This window comes from Amia ocellicauda, chromosome 2 (genome assembly GCF_036373705.1).
Source record: "Amia ocellicauda isolate fAmiCal2 chromosome 2, fAmiCal2.hap1, whole genome shotgun sequence".
NCBI lineage: Eukaryota > Metazoa > Chordata > Actinopteri > Amiiformes > Amiidae > Amia > Amia ocellicauda.
The window spans coordinates 57822917-57846592 of NC_089851.1; the positions used below are offsets into that span (position 1 = coordinate 57822917).

General features: G+C 51.2%; 11 non-coding genes across 11 annotated transcripts; all 11 read left to right on the plus strand.

The window, feature by feature from the left end:
• Positions 1–688: 688 nt before the first annotated feature.
• trnap-agg (transfer RNA proline (anticodon AGG)) lies at positions 689–760 on the plus strand. Its single transcript has one exon. It is a non-coding gene; the product is annotated as a tRNA-Pro (tRNA).
• Positions 761–1856: 1096 nt separating this feature from the next.
• Positions 1857–1928, plus strand: trnap-agg (transfer RNA proline (anticodon AGG)). The gene has a single exon. It is a non-coding gene; the product is annotated as a tRNA-Pro (tRNA).
• Positions 1929–3024: 1096 nt separating this feature from the next.
• trnap-agg (transfer RNA proline (anticodon AGG)) lies at positions 3025–3096 on the plus strand. Its single transcript has one exon. It is a non-coding gene; the product is annotated as a tRNA-Pro (tRNA).
• A 1096-nt stretch (positions 3097–4192) lies between these two features.
• On the plus strand, positions 4193–4264 carry trnap-agg (transfer RNA proline (anticodon AGG)). Its single transcript has one exon. It is a non-coding gene; the product is annotated as a tRNA-Pro (tRNA).
• Positions 4265–5950: 1686 nt separating this feature from the next.
• Positions 5951–6022, plus strand: trnap-agg (transfer RNA proline (anticodon AGG)). Its single transcript has one exon. It is a non-coding gene; the product is annotated as a tRNA-Pro (tRNA).
• Positions 6023–11227: 5205 nt separating this feature from the next.
• Positions 11228–11299, plus strand: trnap-agg (transfer RNA proline (anticodon AGG)). The gene has a single exon. It is a non-coding gene; the product is annotated as a tRNA-Pro (tRNA).
• Positions 11300–12395: 1096 nt separating this feature from the next.
• trnap-agg (transfer RNA proline (anticodon AGG)) lies at positions 12396–12467 on the plus strand. Its single transcript has one exon. It is a non-coding gene; the product is annotated as a tRNA-Pro (tRNA).
• A 3429-nt stretch (positions 12468–15896) lies between these two features.
• On the plus strand, positions 15897–15968 carry trnap-agg (transfer RNA proline (anticodon AGG)). Its single transcript has one exon. It is a non-coding gene; the product is annotated as a tRNA-Pro (tRNA).
• Positions 15969–17063: 1095 nt separating this feature from the next.
• On the plus strand, positions 17064–17135 carry trnap-agg (transfer RNA proline (anticodon AGG)). Its single transcript has one exon. It is a non-coding gene; the product is annotated as a tRNA-Pro (tRNA).
• A 2263-nt stretch (positions 17136–19398) lies between these two features.
• Positions 19399–19470, plus strand: trnap-agg (transfer RNA proline (anticodon AGG)). Its single transcript has one exon. It is a non-coding gene; the product is annotated as a tRNA-Pro (tRNA).
• Positions 19471–23492: 4022 nt separating this feature from the next.
• On the plus strand, positions 23493–23564 carry trnap-agg (transfer RNA proline (anticodon AGG)). The gene has a single exon. It is a non-coding gene; the product is annotated as a tRNA-Pro (tRNA).
• Positions 23565–23676: the final 112 nt, after the last annotated feature.

Genomic DNA, 23676 nt, shown 5'->3' on the forward strand with positions numbered 1-23676 from the left:
ACAGTCCATGCTATCAGTCAGTGTGCGTAGGTCTCCCGGTCTGCCCCAAAGCAGTTACGCGCTTGCCCAGCAGAAACTGCGACACCCTCCGTTAACTTGGCTCGTTGGTCTAGGGGTATGATTCTTGCTGAGAGTGTGAGAGGCCCTGGGTTCAACTCCAGGACGAGCCCACTTGGCCCCACTTTGTAGTCACCGAAGTGTTCGTTCGTTTGCTCTTGAAGGCTGGCTTCTGGGCTCCTCTTCACAAGGGAGGGCTATTGACCTCAGATACTGTTGGCTGTATAGCTGATGGGAAATCAGACTGTCATCTGTGTGTTTTGTTTTCTTTAAAGAAAATGTGTTTTTTACAAGTTCGTTGTTGTTGTTGTTGTTGTTGAGGAGGAGGAGGAGGACATGTAGTGTGTTGTTGAGGAGGAGGAGGACGAAATGTGGTTTGCCGGCTTGTTATGGAGACCTTTGCTGAACGTGTACTCCTGAGCTGCACCAAAGGAGAGGCATTCTTTTCAGTTGTTTGCGGGCCTGCTGAACCATGCTCTCAGTGCTGTCTCACTGGGGATACGGTTACCGTTCTGGAAAGACACTTCAGCGCTACAGTCCATGCTATCAGTCAGTGAGCGTAGGTCTCCCGGTCTGCCCCAAAGCAGTTACGCGCTTGCCCAGCAGAAACTGCGACACCCTCCGTTAACTTGGCTCGTTGGTCTAGGGGTATGATTCTCGCTTAGGGTGCGAGAGGTCCCGGGTTCAACTCCCGGACGAGCCCGCTTGGCCCCGCTTTGCATTCTCTGAAGCATTCGTTTGTTCTCTCTTGATGCTTGGCTTCTGAGCTCCTCTGCACCAGGGAGGTCTTTCAACCTCAGATACTGTTGGCTGTGTAGCTGATGGGAAATCAGACTGTCATCTGTGTGTTTTGTTTTCTTTAAAGAAAATGTGTATTTTACAAGTTCGTTGTTGTTGTTGAGGAGGAGGAGGACATGTAGTGTGTTGTTGAGGAGGAGGAGGACGAAATGTGGTTTGCCGGCTTGTTATGGAGACCTTTGCTGAACGTGTACTCCTGAGCTGCACCAAAGGAGAGGCATTCTTTTCAGTTGTTTGCGGGCCTGCTGAACCATGCTCTCAGTGCTGTCTCACTGGGGATACGGTTACCGTTCTGGAAAGACACTTCAGCGCTACAGTCCATGCTATCAGTCAGTGAGCGTAGGTCTCCCGGTCTGCCCCAAAGCAGTTACGCGCTTGCCCAGCAGAAACTGCGACACCCTCCGTTAACTTGGCTCGTTGGTCTAGGGGTATGATTCTCGCTTAGGGTGCGAGAGGCCCTGGGTTCAACTCCAGGACGAGCCCACTAGGCCCCACTTTGTAGTCACCGAAGTGTTCGTTCGTTTGCTCTTGAAGGCTGGCTTCTGGGCTCCTCTGCACAAGGGAGGGCTATCGACCTCAGATACTGTTGGCTGTATAGCTGATGGGAAATCAGACTGTCATCTGTGTGTTTTGTTTTCTTTAAAGAAAATGTGTTTTTTACAAGTTCGTTGTTGTTGTTGTTGTTGTTGAGGAGGAGGAGGAGGACATGTAGTGTGTTGTTGAGGAGGAGGAGGACGAAATGTGGTTTGCCGGCTTGTTATGGAGACCTTTGCTGAACGTGTACTCCTGAGCTGCACCAAAGGAGAGGCATTCTTTTCAGTTGTTTGCGGGCCTGCTGAACCATGCTCTCAGTGCTGTCTCACTGGGGATACGGTTACCGTTCTGGAAAGACACTTCAGCGCTACAGTCCATGCTATCAGTCAGTGAGCGTAGGTCTCCCGGTCTGCCCCAAAGCAGTTACGCGCTTGCCCAGCAGAAACTGCGACACCCTCCGTTAACTTGGCTCGTTGGTCTAGGGGTATGATTCTCGCTTAGGGTGCGAGAGGTCCCGGGTTCAACTCCCGGACGAGCCCGCTTGGCCCCGCTTTGCATTCTCTGAAGCATTCGTTTGTTCTCTCTCGATGCTTGGCTTCTGGGCTCCTCTGCACCAGGGAGGTCTTTCAACCTCAGATACTGTTGGCTGTATAGCTGATGGGAAATCAGAATGTCATCTGTGTGTTTTGTTTTCTTTAAAGAAAATGTGTATTTTACAAGTTCGTTGTTGTTGTTGAGGAGGAGGAGGACATGTAGTGTGTTGTTGAGGAGGAGGAGGACGAAATGTGGTTTGCCGGCTTGTTATGGAGACCTTTGCTGAACGTGTACTCCTGAGCTGCACCAAAGGAGAGGCATTCTTTTCAGTTGTTTGCGGGCCTGCTGAACCATGCTCTCAGTGCTGTCTCACTGGGGATACGGTTACCGTTCTGGAAAGACACTTCAGCGCTACAGTCCATGCTATCAGTCAGTGTGCGTAGGTCTCCCGGTCTGCCCCAAAGCAGTTACGCGCTTGCCCAGCAGAAACTGCGACACCCTCCGTTAACTTGGCTCGTTGGTCTAGGGGTATGATTCTTGCTGAGAGTGTGAGAGGCCCTGGGTTCAACTCCAGGACGAGCCCACTTGGCCCCACTTTGTAGTCACCGAAGTGTTCGTTCGTTTGCTCTTGAAGGCTGGCTTCTGGGCTCCTCTTCACAAGGGAGGGCTATTGACCTCAGATACTGTTGGCTGTATAGCTGATGGGAAATCAGACTGTCATCTGTGTGTTTTGTTTTCTTTAAAGAAAATGTGTTTTTTACAAGTTCGTTGTTGTTGTTGTTGTTGTTGAGGAGGAGGAGGAGGACATGTAGTGTGTTGTTGAGGAGGAGGAGGACGAAATGTGGTTTGCCGGCTTGTTATGGAGACCTTTGCTGAACGTGTACTCCTGAGCTGCACCAAAGGAGAGGCATTCTTTTCAGTTGTTTGCGGGCCTGCTGAACCATGCTCTCAGTGCTGTCTCACTGGGGATACGGTTACCGTTCTGGAAAGACACTTCAGCGCTACAGTCCATGCTATCAGTCAGTGAGCGTAGGTCTCCCGGTCTGCCCCAAAGCAGTTACGCGCTTGCCCAGCAGAAACTGCGACACCCTCCGTTAACTTGGCTCGTTGGTCTAGGGGTATGATTCTCGCTTAGGGTGCGAGAGGTCCCGGGTTCAACTCCCGGACGAGCCCACTTGGCCCCGCTTTGCATTCTCTGAAGCATTCGTTTGTTCTCTCTTGATGCTTGGCTTCTGAGCTCCTCTGCACCAGGGAGGTCTTTCAACCTCAGATACTGTTGGCTGTGTAGCTGATGGGAAATCAGACTGTCATCTGTGTGTTTTGTTTTCTTTAAAGAAAATGTGTATTTTACAAGTTCGTTGTTGTTGTTGAGGAGGAGGAGGACATGTAGTGTGTTGTTGAGGAGGAGGAGGACGAAATGTGGTTTGCCGGCTTGTTATGGAGACCTTTGCTGAACGTGTACTCCTGAGCTGCACCAAAGGAGAGGCATTCTTTTCAGTTGTTTGCGGGCCTGCTGAACCATGCTCTCAGTGCTGTCTCACTGGGGATACGGTTACCGTTCTGGAAAGACACTTCAGCGCTACAGTCCATGCTATCAGTCAGTGAGCGTAGGTCTCCCGGTCTGCCCCAAAGCAGTTACGCGCTTGCCCAGCAGAAACTGCGACACCCTCCGTTAACTTGGCTCGTTGGTCTAGGGGTATGATTCTCGCTTAGGGTGCGAGAGGCCCTGGGTTCAACTCCAGGACGAGCCCACTAGGCCCCACTTTGTAGTCACCGAAGTGTTCGTTCGTTTGCTCTTGAAGGCTGGCTTCTGGGCTCCTCTGCACAAGGGAGGGCTATCGACCTCAGATACTGTTGGCTGTATAGCTGATGGGAAATCAGACTGTCATCTGTGTGTTTTGTTTTCTTTAAAGAAAATGTGTTTTTTACAAGTTCGTTGTTGTTGTTGTTGTTGTTGAGGAGGAGGAGGAGGACATGTAGTGTGTTGTTGAGGAGGAGGAGGACGAAATGTGGTTTGCCGGCTTGTTATGGAGACCTTTGCTGAACGTGTACTCCTGAGCTGCACCAAAGGAGAGGCATTCTTTTCAGTTGTTTGCGGGCCTGCTGAACCATGCTCTCAGTGCTGTCTCACTGGGGATACGGTTACCGTTCTGGAAAGACACTTCAGCGCTACAGTCCATGCTATCAGTCAGTGAGCGTAGGTCTCCCGGTCTGCCCCAAAGCAGTTACGCGCTTGCCCAGCAGAAACTGCGACACCCTCCGTTAACTTGGCTCGTTGGTCTAGGGGTATGATTCTCGCTTAGGGTGCGAGAGGTCCCGGGTTCAACTCCCGGACGAGCCCGCTTGGCCCCGCTTTGCATTCTCTGAAGCATTCGTTTGTTCTCTCTCGATGCTTGGCTTCTGGGCTCCTCTGCACCAGGGAGGTCTTTCAACCTCAGATACTGTTGGCTGTGTAGCTGATGGGAAATCAGACTGTCATCTGTGTGTTTTGTTTTCTTTAAAGAAAATGTGTATTTTACAAGTTCGTTGTTGTTGTTGAGGAGGAGGAGGACATGTAGTGTGTTGTTGAGGAGGAGGAGGACGAAATGTGGTTTGCCGGCTTGTTATGGAGACCTTTGCTGAACGTGTACTCCTGAGCTGCACCAAAGGAGAGGCATTCTTTTCAGTTGTTTGCGGGCCTGCTGAACCATGCTCTCAGTGCTGTCTCACTGGGGATACGGTTACCGTTCTGGAAAGACACTTCAGCGCTACAGTCCATGCTATCAGTCAGTGAGCGTAGGTCTCCCGGTCTGCCCCAAAGCAGTTACGCGCTTGCCCAGCAGAAACTGCGACACCCTCCGTTAACTTGGCTCGTTGGTCTAGGGGTATGATTCTCGCTTAGGGTGCGAGAGGCCCTGGGTTCAACTCCAGGACGAGCCCACTAGGCCCCACTTTGTAGTCACCGAAGTGTTCGTTCGTTTGCTCTTGAAGGCTGGCTTCTGGGCTCCTCTGCACAAGGGAGGGCTATCGACCTCAGATACTGTTGGCTGTATAGCTGATGGGAAATCAGACTGTCATCTGTGTGTTTTGTTTTCTTTAAAGAAAATGTGTTTTTTACAAGTTCGTTGTTGTTGTTGTTGTTGTTGAGGAGGAGGAGGAGGACATGTAGTGTGTTGTTGAGGAGGAGGAGGACGAAATGTGGTTTGCCGGCTTGTTATGGAGACCTTTGCTGAACGTGTACTCCTGAGCTGCACCAAAGGAGAGGCATTCTTTTCAGTTGTTTGCGGGCCTGCTGAACCATGCTCTCAGTGCTGTCTCACTGGGGATACGGTTACCGTTCTGGAAAGACACTTCAGCGCTACAGTCCATGCTATCAGTCAGTGTGCGTAGGTCTCCCGGTCTGCCCCAAAGCAGTTACGCGCTTGCCCAGCAGAAACTGCGACACCCTCCGTTAACTTGGCTCGTTGGTCTAGGGGTATGATTCTTGCTGAGGGTGTGAGAGGCCCTGGGTTCAACTCCAGGACGAGCCCACTTGGCCCCACTTTGTAGTCACCGAAGTGTTCGTTCGTTTGCTCTTGAAGGCTGGCTTCTGGGCTCCTCTGCACAAGGGAGGGCTATCGACCTCAGATACTGTTGGCTGTATAGCTGATGGGAAATCAGACTGTCATCTGTGTGTTTTGTTTTCTTTAAAGAAAATGTGTTTTTTACAAGTTCGTTGTTGTTGTTGTTGTTGTTGAGGAGGAGGAGGAGGACATGTAGTGTGTTGTTGAGGAGGAGGAGGACGAAATGTGGTTTGCCGGCTTGTTATGGAGACCTTTGCTGAACGTGTACTCCTGAGCTGCACCAAAGGAGAGGCATTCTTTTCAGTTGTTTGCGGGTCTGCTGAACCATGCTCTCAGTGCTGTCTCACTGGGGATACGGTTACCGTTCTGGAAAGACACTTCAGCGCTACAGTCCATGCTATCAGTCAGTGAGCGTAGGTCTCCCGGTCTGCCCCAAAGCAGTTACGCGCTTGCCCAGCAGAAACTGCGACACCCTCCGTTAACTTGGCTCGTTGGTCTAGGGGTATGATTCTCGCTTAGGGTGCGAGAGGTCCCGGGTTCAACTCCCGGACGAGCCCGCTTGGCCCCGCTTTGCATTCTCTGAAGCATTCGTTTGTTCTCTCTCGATGCTTGGCTTCTGGGCTCCTCTGCACCAGGGAGGTCTTTCAACCTCAGATACTGTTGGCTGTGTAGCTGATGGGAAATCAGACTGTCATCTGTGTGTTTTGTTTTCTTTAAAGAAAATGTGTATTTTACAAGTTCGTTGTTGTTGTTGAGGAGGAGGAGGACATGTAGTGTGTTGTTGAGGAGGAGGAGGACGAAATGTGGTTTGCCGGCTTGTTATGGAGACCTTTGCTGAACGTGTACTCCTGAGCTGCACCAAAGGAGAGGCATTCTTTTCAGTTGTTTGCGGGCCTGCTGAACCATGCTCTCAGTGCTGTCTCACTGGGGATACGGTTACCGTTCTGGAAAGACACTTCAGCGCTACAGTCCATGCTATCAGTCAGTGTGCGTAGGTCTCCCGGTCTGCCCCAAAGCAGTTACGCGCTTGCCCAGCAGAAACTGCGACACCCTCCGTTAACTTGGCTCGTTGGTCTAGGGGTATGATTCTTGCTGAGGGTGTGAGAGGCCCTGGGTTCAACTCCAGGACGAGCCCACTTGGCCCCACTTTGTAGTCACCGAAGTGTTCGTTCGTTTGCTCTTGAAGGCTGGCTTCTGGGCTCCTCTGCACAAGGGAGGGCTATCGACCTCAGATACTGTTGGCTGTATAGCTGATGGGAAATCAGACTGTCATCTGTGTGTTTTGTTTTCTTTAAAGAAAATGTGTTTTTTACAAGTTCGTTGTTGTTGTTGTTGTTGTTGAGGAGGAGGAGGAGGACATGTAGTGTGTTATTGAGGAGGAGGAGGACGAAATGTGGTTTGCCGGCTTGTTATGGAGACCTTTGCTGAACGTGTACTCCTGAGCTGCACCAAAGGAGAGGCATTCTTTTCAGTTATTTGCGGGCCTGCTGAACCATGCTCTCAGTGCTGTCTCACTGGGGATACGGTTACCGTTCTGGAAAGACACTTCAGCGCTACAGTCCATGCTATCAGTCAGTGTGCGTAGGTCTTCCGGTCTGCCCCAAAGCAGTTACGCGCTTGCCCAGCAGAAACTGCGACACCCTCCGTTAACTTGGCTCGTTGGTCTAGGGGTATGATTCTTGCTGAGGGTGTGAGAGGCCCTGGGTTTAACTCCAGGACGAGCCCACTTGGCCCCACTTTGTAGTCACCGAAGTGTTCGTTCGTTTGCTCTTGAAGGCTGGCTTCTGGGCTCCTCTGCACAAGGGAGGGCTATCGACCTCAGATACTGTTGGCTGTATAGCTGATGGGAAATCAGACTGTCATCTGTGTGTTTTGTTTTCTTTAAAGAAAATTTGTTTTTTACAAGTTCGTTGTTGTTGTTGTTGTTGTTGTTGAGGAGGAGGAGGAGGACATGTAGTGTGTTGTTGAGGAGGAGGAGGACGAAATGTGGTTTGCCGGCTTGTTATGGAGACCTTTGCTGAACGTGTACTCCTGAGCTGCACCAAAGGAGAGGCATTCTTTTCAGTTGTTTGCGAGCCTGCTGAACCATGCTCTCAGTGCTGTCTCACTGGGGATACGGTTACCGTTCTGGAAAGACACTTCAGCGCTACAGTCCATGCTATCAGTCAGTGTGCGTAGGTTTCCCGGTCTGCCCCAAAGCAGTTTCGCGCTTGCCCAGCAGAAACTGCGACACCCTCCGTTAACTTGGCTCGTTGGTCTAGGGGTATGATTCTTGCTGAGGGTGTGAGAGGCCCTGGGTTCAACTCCAGGACGAGCCCACTTGACCCCACTTTGTAGTCACCGAAGTGTTCGTTCGTTTGCTCTTGAAGGCTGGCTTCTGGGCTCCTCTGCACAAGGGAGGGCTATCAACCTCAGATACTGTTGGCTGTATAGCTGATGGGAAATCAGACTGTCATCTGTGTGTTTTGTTTTCTTTAAAGAAAATGTGTTTTTTACAAGTTCGTTGCTGTTGTTGTTGTTGTTGAGGAGGAGGAGGAGGACATGTAGTGTGTTGTTGAGGAGGAGGAGGACGAAATGTGGTTTGCCGGCTTGTTATGGAGACCTTTGCTGAACGTGTACTCCTGAGCTGCACCAAAGGAGAGGCATTCTTTTCAGTTGTTTGCGGGCCTGCTGAACCATGCTCTCAGTGCTGTCTCACTGGGGATACGGTTACCGTTCTGGAAAGACACTTCAGCGCTACAGTCCATGCTATCAGTCAGTGTGCGTAGGTCTCCCGGTCTGCCCCAAAGCAGTTACGCGCTTGCCCAGCAGAAACTGCGACACCCTCCGTTAACTTGGCTCGTTGGTCTAGGGGTATGATTCTTGCTGAGGGTGTGAGAGGCCCTGGGTTCAACTCCAGGACGAGCCCACTTGGCCCCACTTTGTAGTCACCGAAGTGTTCGTTCGTTTGCTCTTGAAGGCTGGCTTCTGGGCTCCTCTGCACAAGGGAGGGCTATCGACCTCAGATACTGTTGGCTGTATAGCTGATGGGAAATCAGACTGTCATCTGTGTGTTTTGTTTTCTTTAAAGAAAATGTGTTTTTTACAAGTTCGTTGTTGTTGTTGTTGTTGTTGAGGAGGAGGAGGAGGACATGTAGTGTGTTGTTGAGGAGGAGGAGGACGAAATGTGGTTTGCCGGCTTGTTATGGAGACCTTTGCTGAACGTGTACTCCTGAGCTGCACCAAAGGAGAGGCATTCTTTTCAGTTGTTTGCGGGCCTGCTGAACCATGCTCTCAGTGCTGTCTCACTGGGGATACGGTTACCGTTCTGGAAAGACACTTCAGCGCTACAGTCCATGCTATCAGTCAGTGAGCGTAGGTCTCCCGGTCTGCCCCAAAGCAGTTACGCGCTTGCCCAGCAGAAACTGCGACACCCTCCGTTAACTTGGCTCGTTGGTCTAGGGGTATGATTCTCGCTTAGGGTGCGAGAGGTCCCGGGTTCAACTCCTGGACGAGCCCGCTTGGCCCCGCTTTGCATTCTCTGAAGCATTCGTTTGTTCTCTCTCGATGCTTGGCTTCTGGGCTCCTCTGCACCAGGGAGGTCTTTCAACCTCAGATACTGTTGGCTGTGTAGCTGATGGGAAATCAGACTGTCATCTGTGTGTTTTGTTTTCTTTAAAGAAAATGTGTATTTTACAAGTTCGTTGTTGTTGTTGAGGAGGAGGAGGACATGTAGTGTGTTGTTGAGGAGGAGGAGGACGAAATGTGGTTTGCCGGCTTGTTATGGAGACCTTTGCTGAACGTGTACTCCTGAGCTGCACCAAAGGAGAGGCATTCTTTTCAGTTGTTTGCGGGCCTGCTGAACCATGCTCTCAGTGCTGTCTCACTGGGGATACGGTTACCGTTCTGGAAAGACACTTCAGCGCTACAGTCCATGCTATCAGTCAGTGTGCGTAGGTCTCCCGGTCTGCCCCAAAGCAGTTACGCGCTTGCCCAGCAGAAACTGCGACACCCTCCGTTAACTTGGCTCGTTGGTCTAGGGGTATGATTCTTGCTGAGGGTGTGAGAGGCCCTGGGTTCAACTCCAGGACGAGCCCACTTGGCCCCACTTTGTAGTCACCGAAGTGTTCGTTCGTTTGCTCTTGAAGGCTGGCTTCTGGGCTCCTCTGCACAAGGGAGAGCTATCGACCTCAGATACTGTTGGCTGTATAGCTGATGGGAAATCAGACTGTCATCTGTGTGTTTTGTTTTCTTTAAAGAAAATGTGTTTTTTACAAGTTCGTTGTTGTTGTTGTTGTTGTTGAGGAGGAGGAGGAGGACATGTAGTGTGTTGTTGAGGAGGAGGAGGACGAAATGTGGTTTGCCGGCTTGTTATGGAGACCTTTGCTGAACGTGTACTCCTGAGCTGCACCAAAGGAGAGGCATTCTTTTCAGTTGTTTGCGGGCCTGCTGAACCATGCTCTCAGTGCTGTCTCACTGGGGATACGGTTACCGCTCTGGAAAGACACTTCAGCGCTACAGTCCATGCTATCAGTCATTGTGCGTAGGTCTCCCGGTCTGCCCCAAAGCAGTTACGCGCTTGCCCAGCAGAAACTGCGACACCCTCCGTTAACTTGGCTCGTTGGTCTAGGGGTATGATTCTCGCTTAGGGTGCGAGAGGTCCCGGGTTCAACTCCCGGACAAGCCCGCTTGGCCCCACTTTGCATTCTCTGAAGCATTCGTTTGTTCTCTCTCGATGCTTGGCTTCTGGGCTCCTCTGCACCAGGGAGGTCTTTCAACCTCAGATACTGTTGGCTGTGTAGCTGATGGGAAATCAGACTGTCATCTGTGTGTTTTGTTTTCTTTAAAGAAAATGTGTATTTTACAAGTTCGTTGTTGTTGTTGAGGAGGAGGAGGACATGTAGTGTGTTGTTGAGGAGGAGGAGGACGAAATGTGGTTTGCCGGCTTGTTATGGAGACCTTTGCTGAACGTGTACTCCTGAGCTGCACCAAAGGAGAGGCATTCTTTTCAGTTGTTTGCGGGCCTGCTGAACCATGCTCTCAGTGCTGTCTCACTGGGGATACGGTTACCGTTCTGGAAAGACACTTCAGCGCTACAGTCCATGCTATCAGTCAGTGTGCGTAGGTCTCCCGGTCTGCCCCAAAGCAGTTACGCGCTTGCCCAGCAGAAACTGCGACACCCTCCGTTAACTTGGCTCGTTGGTCTAGGGGTATGATTCTCGCTGAGGGTGTGAGAGGCCCTGGGTTCAACTCCAGGACGAGCCCACTTGGCCCCACTTTGTAGTCACCGAAGTGTTCGTTCGTTTGCTCTTGAAGGCTGGCTTCTGGGCTCCTCTGCACAAGGGAGGGCTATCGACCTCAGATACTGTTGGCTGTATAGCTGATGGGAAATCAGACTGTCATCTGTGTGTTTTGTTTTCTTTAAAGAAAATGTGTTTTTTACAAGTTCGTTGTTGTTGTTGTTGTTGTTGAGGAGGAGGAGGAGGACATGTAGTGTGTTGTTGAGGAGGAGGAGGACGAAATGTGGTTTGCCGGCTTGTTATGGAGACCTTTGCTGAACGTGTACTCCTGAGCTGCACCAAAGGAGAGGCATTCTTTTCAGTTGTTTGCGGGCCTGCTGAACCATGCTCTCAGTGCTGTCTCACTGGGGATATGGTTACCGTTCTGGAAAGACACTTCAGCGCTACAGTCCATGCTATCAGTCAGTGAGCGTAGGTCTCCCGGTCTGCCCCAATGCAGTTACGCGCTTGCCCAGCAGAAACTGCGACACCCTCCGTTAACTTGGCTCGTTGGTCTAGGGGTATGATTCTCGCTTAGGGTGCGGGAGGTCCCGGGTTCAACTCCCGGACGAGCCCGCTTGGCCCCGCTTTGCATTCTCTGAAGCATTCGTTTGTTCTCTCTCGATGCTTGGTTTCTGGGCTCCTCTGCACCAGGGAGGTCTTTCAACCTCAGATACTGTTGGCTGTGTAGCTGATGGGAAATCAGACTGTCATCTGTGTGTTTTGTTTTCTTTAAAGAAAATGTGTATTTTACAAGTTCGTTGTTGTTGTTGAGGAGGAGGAGGACATGTAGTGTGTTGTTGAGGAGGAGGAGGACGAAATGTGGTTTGCCGGCTTGTTATGGAGACCTTTGCTGAACGTGTACTCCTGAGCTGCACCAAAGGAGAGGCATTCTTTTCAGTTGTTTGCGGGCCTGCTGAACCATGCTCTCAGTGCTGTCTCACTGGGGATACGGTTACCGTTCTGGAAAGACACTTCAGCGCTACAGTCCATGCTATCAGTCAGTGTGCGTAGGTCTCCCGGTCTGCCCCAAAGCAGTTACGCGCTTGCCCAGCAGAAACTGCGACACCCTCCGTTAACTTGGCTCGTTGGTCTAGGGGTATGATTCTTGCTGAGGGTGTGAGAGGCCCTGGGTTCAACTCCAGGACGAGCCCACTTGGCCCCACTTTGTAGTCACCGAAGTGTTCGTTCATTTGCTCTTGAAGGCTGGCTTCTGGGCTCCTCTGCACAAGGGAGGGCTATCGACCTCAGATACTGTTGGCTGTATAGCTGATGGGAAATCAGACTGTCATCTGTGTGTTTTGTTTTCTTTAAAGAAAATGTGTTTTTTACAAGTTCGTTGTTGTTGTTGTTGTTGTTGAGGAGGAGGAGGAGGACATGTAGTGTGTTGTTGAGGAGGAGGAGGACGAAATGTGGTTTGCCGGCTTGTTATGGAGACCTTTGCTGAACGTGTACTCCTGAGCTGCACCAAAGGAGAGGCATTCTTTTCAGTTGTTTGCGGGCCTGCTGAACCATGCTCTCAGTGCTGTCTCACTGGGGATACGGTTACCGTTCTGGAAAGACACTTCAGCGCTACAGTCCATGCTATCAGTCAGTGTGCGTAGGTCTCCCGGTCTGCCCCAAAGCAGTTACGCGCTTGCCCAGCAGAAACTGCGACACCCTCCGTTAACTTGGCTCGTTGGTCTAGGGGTATGATTCTCGCTTAGGGTGCGAGAGGTCCCGGGTTCAACTCCCGGACGAGCCCACTTAGCCCCACTTTGTAGTCACCGAAGTGTTCGTTCGTTTGCTCTTGAAGGCTGGCTTCTGGGCTCCTCTGCACAAGGGAGGGCTATCGACCTCAGATACTGTTGGCTGTATAGCTGATGGGCAATCAGACTGTCATCTGTGTGTTTTGTTTTCTTTAAAGAAAATGTGTTTTTTACAAGTTCGTTGTTGTTGTTGTTGTTGTTGAGGAGGAGGAGGAGGACATGTAGTGTGTTGTTGAGGAGGAGGAGGACGAAATGTGGTTTGCCGGCTTGTTATGGAGACCTTTGCTGAACGTGTACTCCTGAGCTGCACCAAAGGAGAGGCATTCTTTTCAGTTGTTTGCGGGCCTGCTGAACCATGCTCTCAGTGCTGTCTCACTGGGGATACGGTTACCGTTCTGGAAAGACACTTCAGCGCTACAGTCCATGCTATCAGTCAGTGAGCGTAGGTCTCCCGGTCTGCCCCAAAGCAGTTACGCGCTTGCCCAGCAGAAACTGCGACACCCTCCGTTAACTTGGCTCGTTGGTCTAGGGGTATGATTCTCGCTTAGGGTGCGAGAGGTCCCGGGTTGAACTCCCGGACGAGCCCGCTTGGCCCCGCTTTGCATTCTCTGAAGCATTCGTTTGTTCTCTCTCGATGCTTGGCTTCTGGGCTCCTCTGCACCAGGGAGGTCTTTCAACCTCAGATACTGTTGGCTGTGTAGCTGATGGGAAATCAGACTGTCATCTGTGTGTTTTGTTTTCTTTAAAGAAAATGTGTATTTTACAAGTTCGTTGTTGTTGTTGAGGAGGAGGAGGACATGTAGTGTGTTGTTGAGGAGGAGGAGGACGAAATGTGGTTTGCCGGCTTGTTATGGAGACCTTTGCTGAACATGTACTCCTGAGCTGCACCAAAGGAGAGGCATTCTTTTCAGTTGTTTGCGGGCCTGCTGAACCATGCTCTCAGTGCTGTCTCACTGGGGATACGGTTACCGTTCTGGAAAGACACTTCAGCGCTACAGTCCATGCTATCAGTCAGTGAGCGTAGGTCTCCCGGTCTGCCCCAAAGCAGTTACGCGCTTGCCCAGCAGAAACTGCGACACCCTCCGTTAACTTGGCTCGTTGGTCTAGGGGTATGATTCTCGCTGAGGGTGTGAGAGGCCCTGGGTTCAACTCCAGGACGAGCCCACTTGGCCCCACTTTGTAGTCACCGAAGTGTTCGTTCGTTTGCTCTTGAAGGCTGGCTTCTGGGCTCCTCTGCACAACGGAGGGCTATCGACCTCAGATACTGTTGGCTGTATAGCTGATGGGAAATCAGACTGTCATCTGTGTGTTTTGTTTTCTTTAAAGAAAATGTGTTTTTTACAAGTTCGTTGTTGTTGTTGTTGTTGTTGAGGAGGAGGAGGAGGACATGTAGTGTGTTGTTGAGGAGGAGGAGGACGAAATGTGGTTTGCCGGCTTGTTATGGAGACCTTTGCTGAACGTGTACTCCTGAGCTGCACCAAAGGAGAGGCATTCTTTTCAGTTGTTTGCGGGCCTGCTGAACCATGCTCTCAGTGCTGTCTCACTGGGGATACGGTTACCGTTCTGGAAAGACACTTCAGCGCTACAGTCCATGCTATCAGTCAGTGAGCGTAGGTCTCCCGGTCTGCCCCAAAGCAGTTACGCGCTTGCCCAGCAGAAACTGCGACACCCTCCGTTAACTTGGCTCGTTGGTCTAGGGGTATGATTCTCGCTTAGGGTGCGAGAGGTCCCGGGTTGAACTCCCGGACGAGCCCGCTTGGCCCCGCTTTGCATTCTCTGAAGCATTCGTTTGTTCTCTCTCGATGCTTGGCTTCTGGGCTCCTCTGCACCAGGGAGGTCTTTCAACCTCAGATACTGTTGGCTGTGTAGCTGATGGGAAATCAGACTGTCATCTGTGTGTTTTGTTTTCTTTAAAGAAAATGTGTATTTTACAAGTTCGTTGTTGTTGTTGAGGAGGAGGAGGACATGTAGTGTGTTGTTGAGGAGGAGGAGGACGAAATGTGGTTTGCCGGCTTGTTATGGAGACCTTTGCTGAACGTGTACTCCTGAGCTGCACCAAAGGAGAGGCATTCTTTTCAGTTGTTTGCGGGCCTGCTGAACCATGCTCTCAGTGCTGTCTCACTGGGGATACGGTTACCGTTCTGGAAAGACACTTCAGCGCTACAGTCCATGCTATCAGTCAGTGTGCGTAGGTCTCCCGGTCTGCCCCAAAGCAGTTACGCGCTTGCCCAGCAGAAACTGCGACACCCTCCGTTAACTTGGCTCGTTGGTCTAGGGGTATGATTCTTGCTGAGGGTGTGAGAGGCCCTGGGTTCAACTCCAGGACGAGCCCACTTGGCCCCACTTTGTAGTCACCGAAGTGTTCGTTCGTTTGCTCTTGAAGGCTGGCTTCTGGGCTCCTCTTCACAAGGGAGGGCTATTGACCTCAGATACTGTTGGCTGTATAGCTGATGGGAAATCAGACTGTCATCTGTGTGTTTTGTTTTCTTTAAAGAAAATGTGTATTTTACAAGTTCGTTGTTGTTGTTGAGGAGGAGGAGGACATGTAGTGTGTTGTTGAGGAGGAGGAGGACGAAATGTGGTTTGCCGGCTTGTTATGGAGACCTTTGCTGAACGTGTACTCCTGAGCTGCACCAAAGGAGAGGCATTCTTTTCAGTTGTTTGCGGGCCTGCTGAACCATGCTCTCAGTGCTGTCTCACTGGGGATACGGTTACCGTTCTGGAAAGACACTTCAGCGCTACAGTCCATGCTATCAGTCAGTGTGCGTAGGTCTCCCGGTCTGCCCCAAAGCAGTTACGCGCTTGCCCAGCAGAAACTGCGACACCCTCCGTTAACTTGGCTCGTTGGTCTAGGGGTATGATTCTTGCTGAGGGTGTGAGAGGCCCTGGGTTCAACTCCAGGACGAGCCCACTTGGCCCCACTTTGTAGTCACCGAAGTGTTCGTTCGTTTGCTCTTGAAGGCTGGCTTCTGGGCTCCTCTGCACAAGGGAGGGCTATCGACCTCAGATACTGTTGGCTGTATAGCTGATGGGAAATCAGACTGTCATCTGTGTGTTTTGTTTTCTTTAAAGAAAATGTGTTTTTTACAAGTTCGTTGTTGTTGTTGTTGTTGAGGAGGAGGAGGAGGACATGTAGTGTGTTGTTGAGGAGGAGGAGGACGAAATGTGGTTTGCCGGCTTGTTATGGAGACCTTTGCTGAACGTGTACTCCTGAGCTGCACCAAAGGAGAGGCATTCTTTTCAGTTGTTTGCGGGCCTGCTGAACCATGCTCTCAGTGCTGTCTCACTGGGGATACGGTTACCGTTCTGGAAAGACACTTCAGCGCTACAGTCCATGCTATCAGTCAGTGAGCGTAGGTCTCCCGGTCTGCCCCAAAGCAGTTACGCGCTTGCCCAGCAGAAACTGCGACACCCTCCGTTAACTTGGCTCGTTGGTCTAGGGGTATGATTCTCGCTTAGGGTGCGAGAGGTCCCGGGTTCAACTCCCGGACGAGCCCGCTTGGCCCGCTTTGCATTCTCTGAAGCATTCGTTTGTTCTCTCTCGATGCTTGGCTTCTGGGCTCCTCTGCACCAGGGAGGTCTTTCAACCTCAGATACTGTTGGCTGTGTAGCTGATGGGAAATCAGACTGTCATCTGTGTGTTTTGTTTTCTTTAAAGAAAATGTGTATTTTACAAGTTCGTTGTTGTTGTTGAGGAGGAGGAGGACATGTAGTGTGTTGTTGAGGAGGAGGAGGACAAAATGTGGTTTGCCGGCTTGTTATGGAGACCTTTGCTGAACGTGTACTCCTGAGCTGCACCAAAGGAGAGGCATTCTTTTCAGTTGTTTGCGGGCCTGCTGAACCATGCTCTCAGTGCTGTCTCACTGGGGATACGGTTACCGTTCTGGAAAGACACTTCAGCGCTACAGTCCATGCTATCAGTCAGTGTGCGTAGGTCTCCCGGTCTGCCCCAAAGCAGTTACGCGCTTGCCCAGCAGAAACTGCGACACCCTCCGTTAACTTGGCTCGTTGGTCTAGGGGTATGATTCTTGCTGAGGGTGTGAGAGGCCCTGGGTTCAACTCCAGGACGAGCCCACTTGGCCCCACTTTGTAGTCACCGAAGTGTTCGTTCGTTTGCTCTTGAAGGCTGGCTTCTGGGCTCCTCTGCACAAGGGAGGGCTATCGACCTCAGATACTGTTGGCTGTATAGCTGATGGGAAATCAGACTGTCATCTGTGTGTTTTGTTTTCTTTAAAGAAAATGTGTTTTTTACAAGTTCGTTGTTGTTGTTGTTGTTGTTGAGGAGGAGGAGGAGGACATGTAGTGTGTTGTTGAGGAGGAGGAGGACGAAATGTGGTTTGCCGGCTTGTTATGGAGACCTTTGCTGAACGTGTACTCCTGAGCTGCACCAAAGGAGAGGCATTCTTTTCAGTTGTTTGCGGGCCTGCTGAACCATGCTCTCAGTGCTGTCTCACTGGGGATACGGTTACCGTTCTGGAAAGACACTTCAGCGCTACAGTCCATGCTATCAGTCAGTGAGCGTAGGTCTCCCGGTCTGCCCCAAAGCAGTTACGCGCTTGCCCAGCAGAAACTGCGACACCCTCCGTTAACTTGGCTCGTTGGTCTAGGGGTATGATTCTCGCTTAGGGTGCGAGAGGTCCCGGGTTCAACTCCCGGACGAGCCCGCTTGGCCCGCTTTGCATTCTCTGAAGCATTCGTTTGTTCTCTCTCGATGCTTGGCTTCTGGGCTCCTCTGCACCAGGGAGGTCTTTCAACCTCAGATACTGTTGGCTGTGTAGCTGATGGGAAATCAGACTGTCATCTGTGTGTTTTGTTTTCTTTAAAGAAAATGTGTATTTTACAAGTTCGTTGTTGTTGTTGAGGAGGAGGAGGACATGTAGTGTGTTGTTGAGGAGGAGGAGGACAAAATGTGGTTTGCCGGCTTGTTATGGAGACCTTTGCTGAACGTGTACTCCTGAGCTGCACCAAAGGAGAGGCATTCTTTTCAGTTGTTTGCGGGCCTGCTGAACCATGCTCTCAGTGCTGTCTCACTGGGGATACGGTTACCGTTCTGGAAAGACACTTCAGCGCTACAGTCCATGCTATCAGTCAGTGTGCGTAGGTCTCCCGGTCTGCCCCAAAGCAGTTACGCGCTTGCCCAGCAGAAACTGCGACACCCTCCGTTAACTTGGCTCGTTGGTCTAGGGGTATGATTCTTGCTGAGGGTGTGAGAGGCCCTGGGTTCAACTCCAGGACGAGCCCACTTGGCCCCACTTTGTAGTCACCGAAGTGTTCGTTCGTTTGCTCTTGAAGGCTGGCTTCTGGGCTCCTCTGCACAAGGGAGGGCTATCGACCTCAGATACTGTTGGCTGTATAGCTGATGGGAAATCAGACTGTCATCTGTGTGTTTTGTTTTCTTTAAAGAAAATGTGTTTTTTACAAGTTCGTTGTTGTTGTTGTTGTTGTTGAGGAGGAGGAGGAGGACATGTAGTGTGTTGTTGAGGAGGAGGAGGACGAAATGTGGTTTGCCGGCTTGTTATGGAGACCTTTGCTGAACGTGTACTCCTGAGCTGCACCAAAGGAGAGGCATTCTTTTCAGTTGTTTGCGGGCCTGCTGAACCATGCTCTCAGTGCTGTCACACTGGGGATACGGTTACCGTTCTGGAAAGACACTTCAGCGCTACAGTCCATGCTATCAGTCAGTGTGCGTAGGTCTCCCGGTCTGCCCCAAAGCAGTTACGCGCTTGCCCAGCAGAAACTGCGACACCCTCCGTTAACTTGGCTCGTTGGTCTAGGGGTATGATTCTTGCTGAGGGTGCGAGAGGTCCCGGGTTCAACTCCCGGACGAGCCCGCTTGGCCCCGCTTTGCATTCTCTGAAGCATTTGTTTGTTCTCTCTCGATGCTTGGCTTCTGGGCTCCTCTGCACCAGGGAGGTCTTTCAACCTCAGATACTGTTGGCTGTGTAGCTGATGGGAAATCAGACTGTCATCTGTGTGTTTTGTTTTCTTTAAAGAAAATGTGTATTTTACAAGTTCGTTGTTGTTGTTGAGGAGGAGGAGGACATGTAGTGTGTTGTTGAGGAGCAGGAGGACAAAATGTGGTTTGCCGGCTTGTTATGGAGACCTTTGCTGAACGTGTACTCCTGAGCTGCACCAAAGGAGAGGCATTCTTTTCAGTTGTTTGCGGGCCTGCTGAACCATGCTCTCAGTGCTGTCTCACTGGGGATACGGTTACCGTTCTGGAAAGACACTTCAGCGCTACAGTCCATGCTATCAGTCAGTGTGCGTAGGTCTCCCGGTCTGCCCCAAAGCAGTTACGCGCTTGCCCAGCAGAAACTGCGACACCCTCCGTTAACTTGGCTCGTTGGTCTAGGGGTATGATTCTTGCTGAGGGTGTGAGAGGCCCTGGGTTCAACTCCAGGACGAGCCCACTTGGCCCCACTTTGTAGTCACCCAAGTGTTCGTTCGTTTGCTCTTGAAGGCTGGCTTCTGGGCTCCTCTGCACAAGGGAGGGCTATCGACCTCAGATACTGTTGGCTGTATAGCTGATGGGAAATCAGACTGTCATCTGTGTGTTTTGTTTTCTTTAAAGAAAATGTGTTTTTTACAAGTTCGTTGTTGTTGTTGTTGTTGTTGAGGAGGAGGAGGAGGACATGTAGTGTGTTGTTGAGGAGGAGGAGGACGAAATGTGGTTTGCCGGCTTGTTATGGAGACCTTTGCTGAACGTGTACTCCTGAGCTGCACCAAAGGAGAGGCATTCTTTTCAGTTGTTTGCGGGCCTGCTGAACCATGCTCTCAGTGCTGTCTCACTGGGGATACGGTTACCGTTCTGGAAAGACACTTCAGCGCTACAGTCCATGCTATCAGTCAGTGAGCGTAGGTCTCCCGGTCTGCCCCAAAGCAGTTACGCGCTTGCCCAGCAGAAACTGCGACACCGTCCGTTAACTTGGCTCGTTGGTCTAGGGGTATGATTCTCGCTTAGGGTGCGAGAGGTCCCGGGTTCAACTCCCGGACGAGCCCGCTTGGCCCCGCTTTGCATTCTCTGAAGCATTCGTTTGTTCTCTCTCGATGCTTGGCTTCTGGGCTCCTCTGCACCAGGGAGGTCTTTCAACCTCAGATACTGTTGGCTGTGTAGCTGATGGGAAATCAGACTGTCATCTGTGTGTTTTGTTTTCTTTAAAGAAAATGTGTATTTTACAAGTTCGTTGTTGTTGTTGAGGAGGAGGAGGACATGTAGTGTGTTGTTGAGGAGGAGGAGGACGAAATGTGGTTTGCCGGCTTGTTATGGAGACCTTTGCTGAACGTGTACTCCTGAGCTGCACCAAAGGAGAGGCATTCTTTTCAGTTGTTTGCGGGCCTGCTGAACCATGCTCTCAGTGCTGTCTCACTGGGGATACGGTTACCGTTCTGGAAAGACACTTCAGCGCTACAGTCCATGCTATCAGTCAGTGTGCGTAGGTCTCCCGGTCTGCCCCAAAGCAGTTACGCGCTTGCCCAGCAGAAACTGCGACACCCTCCGTTAACTTGGCTCGTTGGTCTAGGGGTATGATTCTTGCTGAGGGTGTGAGAGGCCCTGGGTTCAACTCCAGGACGAGCCCACTTGGCCCCACTTTGTAGTCACTGAAGTGTTCGTTCGTTTGCTCTTGAAGGCTGGCTTCTGGGCTCCTCTGCACAAGGGAGGGCTATCGACCTCAGATACTGTTGGCTGTGTAGCTGATGGGAAATCAGACTGTCATCTGTGTGTTTTGTTTTCTTTAAAGAAAATGTGTATTTTACAAGTTCGTTGTTGTTGTTGAGGAGGAGGAGGACATGCAGTGTGTTGTTGAGGAGGAGGAGGACGAAATGTGGTTTGCCGGCTTGTTATGGAGACCATTGCTGAACGTGTACTCCTGAGCTGCACCAAAGGAGAGGCATTCTTTTCAGTTGTTTGCGGGCCTGCTGAACCATGCTCTCAGTGCTGTCTCACTGGGGATACGGTTACCGTTCTGGAAAGACACTTCAGCGCTACAGTCCATGCTATCAGTCAGTGTGCGTAGGTCTCCCGGTCTGCCCCAAAGCAGTTACGCGCTTGCCCAGCAGAAACTGCGACACCCTCCGTTGACTTGGCTCGTTGGTCTAGGGGTATGATTCTTGCTGAGGGTGTGAGAGGCCCTGGGTTCAACTCCAGGACGAGCCCACTTGGCCCCACTTTGTAGTCACCGAAGTGTTCGTTCGTTTGCTCTTGAAGGCTGGCTTCTGGGCTCCTCTGCACAAGGGAGGGCTATTGACCTCAGATACTGTTGGCTGTATAGCTGATGGGAAATCAGACTGTCATCTGTGTGTTTTGTTTTCTTTAAAGAAAATGTGTTTTTTACAAGTTCGTTGTTGTTGTTGTTGTTGTTGAGGAGGAGGAGGAGGACATGTAGTGTGTTGTTGAGGAGGAGGAGGACGAAATGTGGTTTGCCGGCTTGTTATGGAGACCTTTGCTGAACGTGTACTCCTGAGCTGCACCAAAGGAGAGGCATTCTTTTCAGTTGTTTGCGGGCCTGCTGAACCATGCTCTCAGTGCTGTCTCACTGGGGATACGGTTACCGTTCTGGAAAGACACTTCAGCGCTACAGTCCATGCTATCAGTCAGTGTGCGTAGGTCTCCCGGTCTGCCCCAAAGCAGTTACGCGCTTGCCCAGCAGAAACTGCGACACCCTCTGTTAACTTGGCTCGTTGGTCTAGGGGTATGATTCTTGCTGAGGGTGTGAGAGGCCCTGGGTTCAACTCCAGGACGAGCCCACTTGGCCCCACTTTGTAGTCACCGAAGTGTTCGTTCGTTTGCTCTTGAAGGCTGGCTTCTGGGCTCCTCTGCACAAGGGAGGGCTATCGACCTCAGATACTGTTGGCTGTATAGCTGATGGGAAATCAGACTGTCATCTGTGTGTTTTGTTTTCTTTAAAGAAAATGTGTTTTTTACAAGTTCGTTGTTGTTGTTGTTGTTGTTGAGGAGGAGGAGGAGGACATGTAGTGTGTTGTTGAGGAGGAGGAGGACGAAATGTGGTTTGCCGGCTTGTTATGGAGACCTTTGCTGAACGTGTACTCCTGAGCTGCACCAAAGGAGAGGCATTCTTTTCAGTTGTTTGCGGGCCTGCTGAACCATGCTCTCAGTGCTGTCTCACTGGGGATACGGTTACCGTTCTGGAAAGACACTTCAGCGCTACAGTCCATGCTATCAGTCAGTGTGCGTAGGTCTCCCGGTCTGCCCCAAAGCAGTTACGCGCTTGCCCAGCAGAAACTGCGACACCCTCCGTTAACTTGGCTCGTTGGTCTAGGGGTATGATTCTCGCTGAGGGTGTGAGAGGCCCTGGGTTCAACTCCAGGACGAGCCCGCTTGGCCCCGCTTTGCATTCTCTGAAGCATTCGTTTGTTCTCTCTCGATGCTTGGCTTCTGGGCTCCTCTGCACCAGGGAGGTCTTTCAACCTCAGATACTGTTGGCTGTGTAGCTGATGGGAAATCAGAATGTCATCTGTGTGTTTTGTTTTCTTTAAAGAAAATGTGTATTTTACAAGTTCGTTGTTGTTGTTGAGGAGGAGGAGGACATGTAGTGTGTTGTTGAGGAGGAGGAGGACGAAATGTGGTTTGCCGGCTTGTTATGGAGACCTTTGCTGAACGTGTACTCCTGAGCTGCACCAAAGGAGAGGCATTCTTTTCAGTTGTTTGCGGGCCTGCTGAACCATGCTCTCAGTGCTGTCTCACTGGGGATACGGTTACCGTTCTGGAAAGACACTTCAGCGCTACAGTCCATGCTATCAGTCAGTGTGCGTAGGTCTCCCGGTCTGCCCCAAAGCAGTTACGCGCTTGCCCAGCAGAAACTGCGACACCCTCCGTTAACTTGGCTCGTTGGTCTAGGGGTATGATTCTTGCTGAGGGTGTGAGAGGCCCTGGGTTCAACTCCAGGACGAGCCCACTTGGCCCCACTTTGTAGTCACCGAAGTGTTCGTTCGTTTGCTCTTGAAGGCTGGCTTCTGGGCTCCTCTGCACAAGGGAGGGCTATCGACCTCAGATACTGTTGGCTGTATAGCTGATGGGAAATCAGACTGTCATCTGTGTGTTTTGTTTTCTTTAAAGAAAATGTGTTTTTTACAAGTTCGTTGTTGTTGTTGTTGCTGTTGAGGAGGAGGAGTAGGACATGTAGTGTGTTGTTGAGGAGGAGGAGGACGAAATGTGGTTTGCCGGCTTGTTATGGAGACCTTTGCTGAACGTGTACTCCTGAGCTGCACCAAAGGAGAGGCATTCTTTTCAGTTGTTTGCGGGCCTGCTGAACCATGCTCTCAGTGCTGTCTCACTGGGGATACGGTTACCGTTCTGGAAAGACACTTCAGCGCTACAGTCCATGCTATCAGTCAGTGTGCGTAGGTCTCCCGGTCTGCCCCAAAGCAGTTACGCGCTTGCCCAGCAGAAACTGCGACACCCTCCGTTAACTTGGCTCGTTGGTCTAGCGGTATGATTCTCGCTGAGGGTGTGAGAGGCCCTGGGTTCAACTCCAGGACGAGCCCACTTGGCCCCACTTTGTAGTCACCGAAGTGTTTGTTCGTTTGCTCTTGAAGGCTGGCTTCGGGGCTCCTCTTCACAAGGGAGGGCTATCGACCTCAGATACTGTTGGCTGTATAGCTGATGGGAAATCAGACTGTCATCTGTGTGTTTTGTTTTCTTTAAAGAAAATGTGTTTTTTACAAGTTCGTTGTTGTTGTTGTTGTTGTTGAGGAGGAGGAGGAGGACATGTAGTGTGTTGTTGAGGAGGAGGAGGACGAAATGTGGTTTGCCGGCTTGTTATGGAGACCTTTGCTGAACGTGTACTCCTGAGCTGCACCAAAGGAGAGGCATTCTTTTCAGTTGTTTGCGGGCCTGCTGAACCATGCTCTCAGTGCTGTCTCACTGGGGATATGGTTACCGTTCTGGAAAGACACTTCAGCGCTACAGTCCATGCTATCAGTCAGTGAGCGTAGGTCTCCCGGTCTGCCCCAAAGCAGTTACGCGCTTGCCCAGCAGAAACTGCGACACCCTCCGTTAACTTGGCTCGTTGGTCTAGGGGTATGATTCTCGCTTAGGGTGCGAGAGGTCCCGGGTTCAACTCCCGGACGAGCCCGCTTGGCCCCGCTTTGCATTCTCTGAAGCATTCGTTTGTTCTCTCTCGATGCTTGGCTTCTGGGCTCCTCTGCACCAGGGAGGTCTTTCAACCTCAGATACTGTTGGCTGTG